A 12354-nucleotide genomic window follows, 5' to 3' on the forward strand; every position below is an offset into this window, starting at 1 on the left:
GGCCATAATTATAACATGTTAGAAGTTCTTCAAAGGTCACTGGAAGTTTCTATAAGAAATATATCAAATTTCTCCAAGAAGTTTATGAAATGAACACCAAAATCGTTTTGAGATTTTAGTGGGTTATGGGATAGTGACATTTGATCACGCTCAGAAACATTTACTTTGTTGTCACATTTTCCCAAGAATGTTCTCCCCTAAATGGAGACACAGAACTTATTGGTCTAGAAGGTAAATATGAACGTTACTGGTTAGTCATCACATTCGAATTTAGAAGAGGGAAATGAATCTTCCCTCTGGAGTGATGGGAACCTCGAAGAGAGATGCTAATGAGAATATCTTTGGGATTAAAAGCGCTGCCCAGAGTAGCAGGGACTTGGGGCTAATTCTCTGAATGATGACGTTCTTTACAGAGTAATTCTCAGAATTCCTGTCGATGAACTTAGAGGGAGGTGAGGGGCCACTCCTGAATGGCGTGGCCCAGAACTACCTTGGAGAAGTCTTTTTTTGTTCTTTGATGATCACCTTCATGATGTACCGTGAAGAGTAGGTCCCCTGAACAGACCAGGAGAAATCATCTGCACATTAGCTATGGCTTCTTAGCAAAAACGTTAGTATCCCAAACACAAATTAAAATGTGTGAATTGAACTTCACTCCTCTTACTAACGTTCTCTTGATATAACCACTTTCCCCAATAACTCGAGCACAGAACAAGATACAGTCAGGACTGAAACTGGCAATCCGTCTTCATAATCTCGAGGAACCAGCCCAAAACTGCGAAAATGTTAGGGAAAAATTAAGTGGAATATTCGATCTTCTTGGAAAAAAAATTCAAATTCTGCAGAGAAGAAATACTCAGTCCAGGGGGAGGGGACTAGATATTATCAGCTACAAGCCTGGTGTCCGGGCCTCAGGCTTCTGCTGAAGTTGGTGGAATCTCACTCCCTATCTTCCTGTCTGAAGAGTTGGGCCAGAACTGAGTTTGTTTTTTCAAGAAGATCAGAGCTTTTCACGTGAATCCATTACTTCACAAATCAGAAAATGATCAAGACCTTACAGAAGAGTCAGTTTTAAAATGATCATTTGTGAGACCAAAATATAAATTAAAAGTTTCAAGAATCTAAAACAACAAAAAAGAAAACGGTCAAGACCTGGTGGCTTGATTTGGGGGCCAGAAAATATGGTCACCAATCGGGAGTGAGTGAGGGGCTCCGTCCCCTCCCCCCATCTCTAGTCCAAGCTCAGAGAAGACCTGAGAACAGTGGGCCAGGTGTTCGGGCAGGTGTGAGACGGCTGCCTGCTGAGTGGAGAAGGGGAGGGGATGGGAGGGGGTGTCAGGGTCTTCCTGGTGGATGCTCGGCCCCCGGGGGAGCCCCCAGCTGCAGGAAGGCTTCCAGAGGCCAAGACCGTGAAACTGGCGAGGGCGAGCTCTGCCACCAGGTCGGGCAGGGCGGGGGGTGGCCGCGAGGGCTGTGTCCACTTGGGCTTTTCCTAGGCAGCCAGCGGCTTCGTGTAGGTCGGGCAGCTGCTTCACCCAAGCTTGGCTTTTCTGCGACCGACCCGGCCCTCCCCAGCCCCCTACCCTGAGCTCCGACCTTTGTGGCCCGACCTGGGCCACGCCCCCCCCACCCCCCCACCCGCCCCCCCACCCCGCTGCAGCCCGCCCCAGGGCGTCCGGACTCTGGATTTCCCTGTGAAAAGGTGTCAACCTTAAACTCTACAAGACAATGGAGGTCCTGCGTGCCCTTGGCCTGCCCCAGAAGCCGGGCCTGCTCTCAGGATCCAGGACGGGAAGAGGAAGGCGGGCGTCCACCCCTGGGCAACGAGGCCCCGGAGTGGAAGGGAGGCCGTGGTGCTGGCCCTGAGCAGCCTGTCTGGGGGCGTCAGGGAAGAGGGAGACTTCATAACCCGACAGCTGGGTCGGTATTTTTTGTGCAGGCGCCGGGCAGGAGAAACCAGGAGCACAAGATGGGGCTCTGATCGCCCTGGGAGGCGAAGCCGAGGTGGGGGTGGGGGTTGGAAGAGCCGGCACCCCAGAATCTTCCCCGGAGTCGGTGAACTGCAGCCCAGGGGTGGCTGGAGCTGGGACCGCTGGAGCGGGACCCGCACAGGCCCCAGGCAGCCCTTTTCCGGAAACCCGTAGAAAGCAAGAGCAAGGTGGGCAGACTGGCCTCGTGGGCCCCGGGGAGGGGGTTTTCTTTAATCCTGAAGTGTCACTACGAACCAGGAGAGTGTGGGTCACAGGTCAACACGGAGGCTCTGAAAGTCCTCAGCTCCCCGCCACCGGAGAGCTGTCGCTTCCCCAGGCCTCAGTTTCCCCAAGCATGGAATGAGAGGAGACAAGTCCCTGTCATGAGGATGAAGTGAGGTGACACAGTGAAGTGGTGAGAACCCCGGTCGGGGACACGGAGCCCTGGCCGAGAATGAGTCCTGTGGGCGGCTGGGGAGGGCAGCCTGGGCTGGGCCCGGCTCCCCGACGAGGACGGCCTACACGTCTTTGGGGCTGAGACTCTTCCCTTAACTCTAAAATGGGAATAAAATCCTGGCACAGCTAAGGTGGCGTTTGCGCGGACACATGCTAGCTGGTCAGTGTAGCTTCTGAAAGATGTACGTGCTCCGCTTCCCGGCGCAGAGGTTTCCCAAGGTGGACACATCTCATCTCCCCGAGGATGCGGCTCAGGGCTGCAGCCAGCTGGCTTCCTCCTGCGGCGACCGCGTGCTTTCCTGCCGCTTGAAAACGGCGCCTCCTCCTCTGTACAGCCTTCACGGCGTCAGCGCCCGCGGCTCTGCCGTGTGTTGACGTGTTATATGATTCTTGCTGCTCGTCCCAAGAGCGGGGAGATGGGCCCCACGGGGTGAGGTCGGGGAGCCCGGGGACCAGCTTCAAGCCACGCCTTCCACAGAGCTTCGCATGACTGGCAGCAGATACCCACCTCAGCCTGCTGGATCTCTTCATTTTAACAGTTTTTTAACGATCGAGGTTAAAATCCTGCGGGATGCTGTGTGTCATGGAACCTTTTCGGTGGAGATTCCAGCCTCCTTCATTTTCTGCGTTGGCAAAAAGGCCTGTCTCACTAGAATCCTCGGGTGAGTGTCTCGGTGGCCATCGACGTGTCACGTCTTCCTGCCGGGGCGCACGTCCTGCCGCTGGTGCAGCCGGTGGGATGCAGGCGGGTCTCACCCACCCAAGGCCTCGAGTGCCTCTGGGGCTCCTCTCCGGCCCTCTGTGCTCTCCTCCTGCTACAGGTGCCTGGTCTATGCATCCTGGCCCTTGGTTTCCCAGAGGCCTCTGGGCAGAGCCTTGTCCACAGACACCAAAGTGGGTACGCAAGCCCACCTGCATCTCCCGCCGTCTTTGAAGCCAGCCCAGTGCCCTGCATGGCAGGCGTTTACTGCTGCCCCTTGGAGGGAAGGGAGGTGGGAGGGAGGCCCTGAAGGGATGTCTGGCTGCCCTGCGGTGACCACCGGCCAGCAGTTGTCAGATTTCAGTTCCCTCTCTAGGGAGAGGGGCTGGGTGACCTTACCGGGTGCAGTGGGCCCAGCGTGGGGATTCACTGTTTTTCTGACTCTGGAGGGACGTTCAGGGAGGGGGGGCAAGGGGGACAGCTTTGGGTTTTCCATGCATGGCCTTGCCCACTTCTGTGAACAGAGCTCAAAGACTTAGGGACGGAGGCACGGGGAGGTCTCCTCGCTGACCACGTCTTCCAGCCGCCCTGTGGACACAGGCGAGCCCCGTCCTCTGCTGGTCAGCTGGGGGGCTGCGTCTTGGCCATACGCCCTGCAGGGGGCCATGCTTGCCTTGCTTATTCCTCTAGTTTCCAGGTGGGGGGCCCTGGTCCCAGAAGATGATGGGGCTCTCCAGCTCTGCCCCTTCCTCTTCGGGGTTGACCTGCAGCGTGCCCCCGTCACCCCGTTCCCCCTAGGACAGGCCCGACGGGAAGGTTCGAGGTTGTCTCTCCAGCCCAGTGTCAAGCGGCGAGTGTGCCTGCTGGAGACCTGGCCCTGCGGAGCCCTGTCGCTGGTCCCTGCTGGACGCTTCACCTCCATCTGCCTGACCCTTGTGTCTGCTCTCCCTCCGCTGTGCCCTGGGGCAGAGGAAAGGGGTGCTATTTCTTAGCCCCCCTAAAATTCCAACACCCAGTTTAGAAGGTGTTTCCCCTATAAATATACTCTTTGAGGTGGGCCTTACCCAAGGGCACCCAAGGCTGGGAAGAGATGGAGACAAAGGGGGACACACGGAGACAAGAAGCCACGGTCACCCATCACAGAAGTGTTTTTTCCCACACTTCACCACGCAGCCTGTGCTGGGCTGTTGGGCACATATACAAAGTGCTGCCAAAGCTGCCAGGACCAGGCGCTCCATTTCTCCCGAATGCAGCACAGTGGAATGAAGGGAGGACCAGGGGAATTAACGAACGGCACATTTTGGACTCAGGAGTCAGGAAGATAAATCAAGTTTCAAATCCTGACCCCACCACCATTGAGGTGTGACCTTGAATAAGCCGTATCTATCTATCATCTATCTATCATCTGTGTATCTATCATCTATCTGTCTATCATCTATCATTTATCTATCATCTATCTGTCATCTATCATCTATATCTATCATCTATATCTATCATCTATCTATCATCTATCATCTATGTATCTATCATCTATATCTATCATCTATCTATCATCTATATCTATCATCTGTCTATCTATCTATCATCTATCTATCTATCTATCTACCTACCTACCTACCTACCTACCTACCTATTTATATATCTTTTTGAGGCCTTCATTTTCCCATCCATAAAATGGAGCTAAGTTTCTTTGGTTTCTTTGCCACTTTTCCGTGCTGGTGCCTGATAGACCCAGGACGTTATGAGGATCAAGAGAATACGCCCAAAGCGCCTGCCGCAGTCGCGGGCGCGGAGACAGCAGTGACGCTAGTGCTGGGATGCTCCTTTCCTGGAGACGTGGGCAGGGTGACCACCCTCAGTCCAGCAAGAGCTGCCACGGGGCTTCGCCAGGCGTCGCCAGAGCCAGACCCTGCCCGGCCGCAGGGGCTCCAAGCTGTCCCTGTCCCCTGAGGGAAGGTGGGGAGGCTCCCTCCTTGGCGCCATGGGGCAGTAAAAGGGCCATAAAGAGAGCCAGCGGCCATAAACCAGAGACAGAGTCGTTAGCAGTTTCCTTTCTGATAAGGGCTTCAAGGGCTCCGAGGAGACGGCTGTGAACGCCACGTCTGGGTCCCTGTGCCCTAGATATTTGAACCCTTGGTTTGGAGTCCACGGAGATAGAGAAGATCAAGGAGGGGACGCCCTCCGAGGGCACCGGAAAGAACGGGAGGAAGCATCCCGCCCAGGGCAAGCGACAGGTGACACCAGCAAAAGACGGCAGAGGTGACGCGCAGAGGTGACGCGGCACCTCCTGACCACCACCGTTATCAGCCTATTTCACAGAAGAGTTTGTAGCGGGACCTGCCGCAGTAAAAAACACAACTTCAGGCCCTGTCCAACCGTTATTAGGAATTTCAAGATGGCGCCAGTAGACGTTAAACCCAGCAGGGGCCCTCCCATCACGGGGCCGTGTGGCTGCCCAGATCACAGACTGAGAAGCAGAGGGTTCCAGACTCCTCACGAAGGTCACCGTTCAGTGGTGAGCGGCGGGGGCTGGGTGGGAACACAGCGCGTGGGAAAGACCAGCCTCTGCGTCGGTCTCTCCATTCCCCCCAGCCCTTCTGCAAGGTGCACAGGGCTGCCGCCAGCCCAGCAAAGCTGAAAGCTCAGCGGGGCTAAGTCGCAGTTCGAGGTCGCCCAGCTCCCTGGGAGGTGGGCTCTGCTGATGAGACAGGGACTTCGGGGGGGGGGGGGCGGCGCGGTCTGGGAAGATGCAGTCCCACTCGTTTAGGTGCCCTTCTGGGGCAGTGCCAGCTCCCTGGCTGGAAGCAGCTGCTGCATGAACCTCCCTCCAGGACGGTGGGGGGGCCTGCCAGCTGTGGCCGGCCGGCCGCCTTTAGCAGAGGGGCGTTTTCGTAAAAACCCTGGTCCAGCGTCAGCGTGCCGTCCTCTGAGTGAAAGGAGCCAGGGCTCACGGGCCTACATATCCGAGGGCATCTCCCCTGCACTGCCGTTTTAAGGATGGGATCCACCCCACTGAGAGGACTTTTATTCCTTGTCCAGTTGGCTACGTGTTCTCACCCCCTGAACGTATGATTGGGGAGGATGAGGGAATTCCCTGGCGACCACCACTAACCCTCCCTGACTTTTATTTTTTTAATATTTTTGGCCGTGCTGTGTGGCTTGTGGGATCTTAGTTCCCCGACCATGGATCGAACCCACGCCCCCTGCAGTGGAAGCGCAGAGCCCTAACCGCTGGACCGCCAGGGAAGTCCCGACCCTGCCATTTTGAAATGCCTTTTTCTACCCAGACAATGTTTTAAATAAGCCTGGTCTTGCCCCGTTTTTCCAGGGTCGCAGAAGAGCTGCAGTACAAGGCCATCTGGAGGCCCCAGCAACCCAGGATCTCCATTTGTCGGGGACGACCTGACAGGCCAACAGGCCCTCTCAGAAATGTCAGCTTTGAGAGACAGCTCAGCCTCCTCTGTCCCATGCTACCCCCATGCTCAGACTGCATGCGGGTCTCTGTACTGCCTGACGCAGACGCCCACACTCACACACACACAAACCAGAAAACGAACGGCTTGGAAATACCAGATGAGCAAATGGAGGATTTCCTGAGCGAGGGGCTTGTGTTGGTGAATCTGAACAGGTAAGAGTGCTATGCTCCCCGGCCCTGTGATCCCTTCAGCACCTCTACTCGCCACACAGGCTTCTCCCTTGAAAGTTGTGTTCTCCACACTTCCTGCCATCTCAGACTCTTGGCCAGGTCTGCAGGCTTGAAAGGGCCCCAGGGTGGCCGCAAACGTCCTCTCCCCCTGGATAGAATGCACACAACCGCACTCACCTACCTGTTAGCTTTGGTGAACTTGCTTCCTACCCGGTTGAAATGCGGATCTGCAGGGCAGAAAGGGCCCAGGGTGGGCGAAGTGGGGGAAAAGGAGGAGGGAGGGGTCCATGGGCCCTTCTAGGGCAACCAGGCCGGCTGAATGCTATCGCACCACACCCGCACCCCAGGCTGCTGGGAAGAGGACGGGTGTGATGCAGCCAGAGGAAGACTGCAGCCTGGGCTCACGCCCCAGTTGCACCACTGAAATCTGTGTGAGCTTGGGCACAGACTTTACCCTTTCTGAGCCTCCACTGTCTCAACTGTGAAGTGGGAATAAACCACCTTGTTACAGGGAGGGTGAAACAAGAAGGTGGACATGAAAGTCCGTGTATACAGTAGGGGCCCTGTAGATGTTCACCTCTGTCTTAGAGAACCAGACTGTGCTGCGGCCCCCCGCCCCGGCCTCCCCGTAGGAAAATGTCTAAGATGCTCTGGTGAGCCTGGTGCAGCTGGGCCTGCTGAGCTCAGGGCAGTCTCCCAGGCCAGGTGGGTGGCCCCCTCCCAGGCTCTTCCACGAGCTGACTCGCCCCCTTTGCAGACTGTGTCAACAGGCGATGCCACCCCAGCCCAGGGAAGGTTGAGTGGCTGCAACCTGGTTTGGAAACATGTGTCAAACCCAATTCCAACCAGATGAGGCTGGCCTGCTTCCAACGGCGCCTGCCATCCGAGGCCACGCCAGGGGGAGGCCTGTCCAGCTGCCACGCCCAGGCAGCCAGGCCTGTTTGTTCCCTGGAGTCCTTGGGTCCAGACTGACACGCTCACCTCTCTGCTCCGGCGGCTCTGTTCAGAAGGTCTAAGCCACGAGTCAAGGAGCTCAAGGACGCAGCCACCTCGGGGAGAACCTACCTGCCCATCCCCTAGCTGCACAGGCAGGGGAGGGAGCTGGGCCAAAGCAGAGGCCAGGAGGTGCTGGGCAACTGCCATGACGAGGGGGTGGATGCACCCTGGCCTCCCCACCCCCACCCGAGGGAAGCGTCCCCTGAGTAACAGATGGGCCTGACGCAATGGGCCAGGCAGCCACTCTCTGCTGGTTTACAAATGGTGGCTGAAGAAAACCCAGGCCACCACCACCCAAAAAACCAACCCAGCAGAGAATGCGGCATTCCAGCAAGAGTCGAGAAGGAAAGGAAGTCCAAATGTTTCGAGTTTAGCTATTAAGCATAGTTTCCAGTGAGTGTACTCATGTCTTGAAATGAAACAGATGAAAGCAACATGTGTCAATGGTTGTAGGAAGACAATAATGTCATCAACAGGAAATAGAGAAATTGAACACTGAAGCCTCAGCCCAGAACTTAACTCTTGCCCTGCCCTCGTCCCCAGAGCCTTCTGTGGGGAAGGCTGAAGACGCTTCCGCGGCTGGGGAAGGCTGAAGATGCTTCCGCGGCTGGGGCTGGGGCTCTGCCCCCGTGGGCCCTGGCGGAGCCCCTGCAGGGATCTCGAGCACCGGAGAAGGACTTGCTTTATTTCTTAAGGGCTGATGGCCTTGGTGCGGGGGAGGCCCACGGGCCCTGGATCAGCTGAAGGGGAAGCTACACAGCCTCGCTCGCTCTCCATGAGGGGCTACAAAGCCTTGGCTGTGGGATCACCCTTACGAGTTCCTGGCAAGGGCAGTGACCGCTGCTGGCAGCAAAGCCCCGGCCAACATGCTGGCAGTGCAGGAGGCAGGGCGCCCCCCTGGAGTCCCGCAGGCCAGGAGGCAAGGGCTGCCCGGTGGCCAGGGGTGCAGATGGAGCAGGTGGGGTCTGGGAGACCCCTTCTCACCCAATCCCCCCACTCAAGACAGAGTAAGAAAGTGCACACTACCCCTCTGGCCGGCCCTCAGAGAACCGGGAAAAAAAGGTGACTTTGAGCCTAGGAAGGTGAAGCTCATGTCCACGCACCTTGAGAGTGGTCAGAATGCCTCCTCCTCCAGGCTGGCCTCCCTGCCTTCATCTCTGATGGATCCACACTGTTTGGCTTTGGGGATACCTGCCTCCCTGCTGACCTCGTATATCACATGCAAATAATACAAAAAATTTAAAAGTAGAACAGGAAAGGAGGGTAAATAGATCAGGTGGGATCATGGAGTGAGAGCATTTGGAGAGTCCGGCCTTAGACCTGCCTTAGTTCCCTGACCCGGGGGTGCCAGACAGAGCTGCCGGCTGCACCTGTCACCGTGTCAGCATTCTGCACAGAGGCCCGGAGCTGTGCTCTGGAGACTGAGGAAGCCAGGTTTGGGGCTTGCTGAGCTAGTCCACTGATTTTCAGACAAGCCTGGACCAAGATACCCTAAAACAAATGGGTGGTACCATGGTCATCATATGCAGATAAAATTAGTGGACAGAAATGCCTTAATTTTTTCTCCTATCATTAAAAAAAAAAAAAAATTCTAGCAGGTCTTAATGCTGGATTCCAGTGCGGGTGCTTTTGTGCTCACTCAGAAATGTATATATTTGGGTTGACTCTGCCAGGGGTATTAGTCTGCTCTGCTTATCGTAACAAAATTCCATAGACTGAGTGGCTTAAACAACAGATATTTATTTTCTCTCAGGTCTGGAGGCTAGAAGTCCAAGATCAAGGGCCAGCCAGGTTGGTTCCTGGTGAGAGCTTTCTTACTTGGCTTATGGATGACCAACTTCTCACTGTGTCCTCACATGGCAGAGGGAGAGGGAGTTCTGTCCTCTTCCTCTTATAGGGGCACTAATCCCATTATGGGGTCCCACCCTCATGCCCTCATTTAACCCTCATTGCCTCCCAAAGGCCCTGCCTCCAAACTCCATCACATTGGGGGTTAGGGGTTTAACGTATGAACTTGAGAGGAGACACAATTCAGTTCCGAGCACTGAGTTTCAAAAAGCGTCGCCAGGTCAGCCTGACCCACACATGCAGGTGACTGCCACGGGCCATGCACTGTCCTAGGCTCAGGGACAGTGTCAGCGATGGTCAGACAGAGGCTCTGTCCTCCTGGAGCCCTCAGTGTGTGAGAGACGAACCCAGAAGCGGACAGTGTGACAACAGCAGGGTAAGGGCCAAAGTGGAGATGCCCGTGTCGGGGGGGTGGCGGTGAGAGAGGGCGCTGAGCCCACCCAGGATGAGGTGACATAGGGGCAGCCCTGGAAGCTGGACCAGCACATCAGGGGCTTGGAAGCGAGGCCCAGCCTGGGGAGGGGCTGGCTCCCCGCGGGATCTTCCCATAGGAGCCCAGAGCGCGAGGCACGCGGGTGTCCAGAGGGGAGCTGGCATGGCTGGATTGAGGGGAAACCTGATCCTCTGACCTTGACTTCATAGAGAAACACATCATCAGCTGGTGGGGAAGCTGTGTGATTGAGCCGTGTTTTAGGAAGTGCTTTCTGTGGACTGTCAGGGGCTGGATTCCGTGAGGAGTGGGATTCCAGATGCGGAGACTCCGACGAGACAGCGTTACAATCTAAGAGGTTGTCCTTGATTAGATATTCACATTGGACTTCAGCAACTGTCTTAGGTCGGGCTTCCCAGAAGCAGACCCTGAGATGGGAGTTCGTGTGAATTATTAGGAAACAGTCTCAGGGAAAACCCATAGGGGAGCGGGGAGGTGGCCCGTGATGTCCGGCGGTGTCTCATGGAGGGGAACTTAGGTTCAATCCACAGGCCGATCTGGAGGCCAGCCCTTGCGGTCATCCTGGCTTGGGGAGGAGGGAGCTGGGGTATTTACGCCCCAGCATGTGCTGGTCACCGGTTAAGGGCTGGGGTGGGGGGAGGACAGAGGACACAGACATGCTCTCCACGCTTGTGGGCAAAGTGGCTTCCAGCAGCTTCCACCAGAGATGCAGGCGGGAAAGCTGAGGGTGAAAGCGGGAAGAGAACGGTGCCCAAGGGAGGTGAGGCCTCAGAGAGCAGACACTGGGTGACAGTCACCTGCTCCAGTTAGGACACTGCCCAAGGACTCCCGTGCAAACCACAGGCACCGGGCTCAGTCAGGCCCAGCCGGGAGCTCGTGCTTGGGAGGAACTTATGGGGCTCAAATCAAGGAGGTCAAGGATAGTGCAAAATCCATCTCCAGGATTACGGGGAACTGTGGCTGTAACAGAGTCCTGCCAGCTGCGAAAGGGCAGAGGCCGTGGTGGAGGAAAGAACGCTGGGCCCGCGCCGAGCTCAGAGCTAACAACGAACCACGTCGGTGGCTACAGCGGGCTTCACAGCAACACTCGGAGCTGAGCTTCCGCGGCCGGAGCCCGTCCACGGGCTGCGCTGACTGCTTGTCTGAATGTGCGGCAAGGGCGGGTCCCCCTCCATCGGGGACTCAGTGCCATTTAGCCCCATAACCAGGATGGCCCTACCTGCCCTGCCCGCCTGTAAGACTGTTACAGAGATAAAAACGGGCATCCAGTCTGGGAAGGTTCTCCAGGAATGTTTAAGCATATTCCACTTCGGAAATGGTGAGTAATGTCAGACTCAGGCAGGCGGAGAGGAAAGTGACATTACGGAGCATCCCCTCCAGGCCCCCGGCTGCAAATGATGAGAAGGTGCACGGGGCAGAACTTTGACCCTCAGGCGGGATACTGACAGAGACCTTGGTCTGTCCCTACAAGCCTCCAATACCACAAAGGCACGTGATCTCCACCCAGATGCAATTCATCAGTGAGCATATGCGTTACCTCTTCGGCTGGAAGATAAGAGATCAAAGTCGGCCCATCGATAAGACTTTGATAAGCCTTCAACCAGGCCCCAGGCCAGCTCCTCACCCCCCCTCCCACCCCGGGGCCAGGCCAGCCTTCCACAGGGCTCAGCACTGGGGTGATGTGCTCAGGGGAGCCCTTTCTCCCCCTACCCCTTAGCAGACCGTCTGCACTCTCTCCCTGGCAGGCTCACAGGCAGAAAGACTCCCTCCAAAGCACCAAAATCCGTGCTCCAGGCCCATTACTGCTTGTCTTGGGCTCTTACGGTTGCAAGAAAAGAAGTCAAAACAGATTGTAACATCTGAACCGTCAGGGGCACAAGTGGAGCCTCGGACAGCCTCTCCCTCCGGCAGAGTTCGTGCCCCACATCTCGCTGTGGGTTCTCCAGCGGGGCCAGGCCCTCCTGGGACCCCTGTGTCTGCATCCAAGGCCCATCCCACTGGGCGGTAAGGGGGCCTCTCCCCGAGATCTGGGCCCTAAGCTCTTTAAGGGCAAGGACAAGATTCGGCCATTTTCATCTGCCCAGAGCTGCACACAGGGCAGGTGCCTGCCTCCCAGGGGACTGTGCTTCGTCCCACGCCGCTGGAGAGAAGGGGATCCAAGGGCTACAGGACTCGTCCCCGCCAGGCCGGGCAGTAAACGGCCGAGTCTGGACCTGCACACACGGCCGTCTGCCTAACAAGTTTGGGTTCATAAAACACACCACACGTGTGTCTAAATGGAGACATC

Source organism: Pseudorca crassidens, chromosome 19, assembly GCF_039906515.1.
Source record: "Pseudorca crassidens isolate mPseCra1 chromosome 19, mPseCra1.hap1, whole genome shotgun sequence".
Classification (NCBI taxonomy): Eukaryota; Metazoa; Chordata; class Mammalia; order Artiodactyla; family Delphinidae; genus Pseudorca; species Pseudorca crassidens.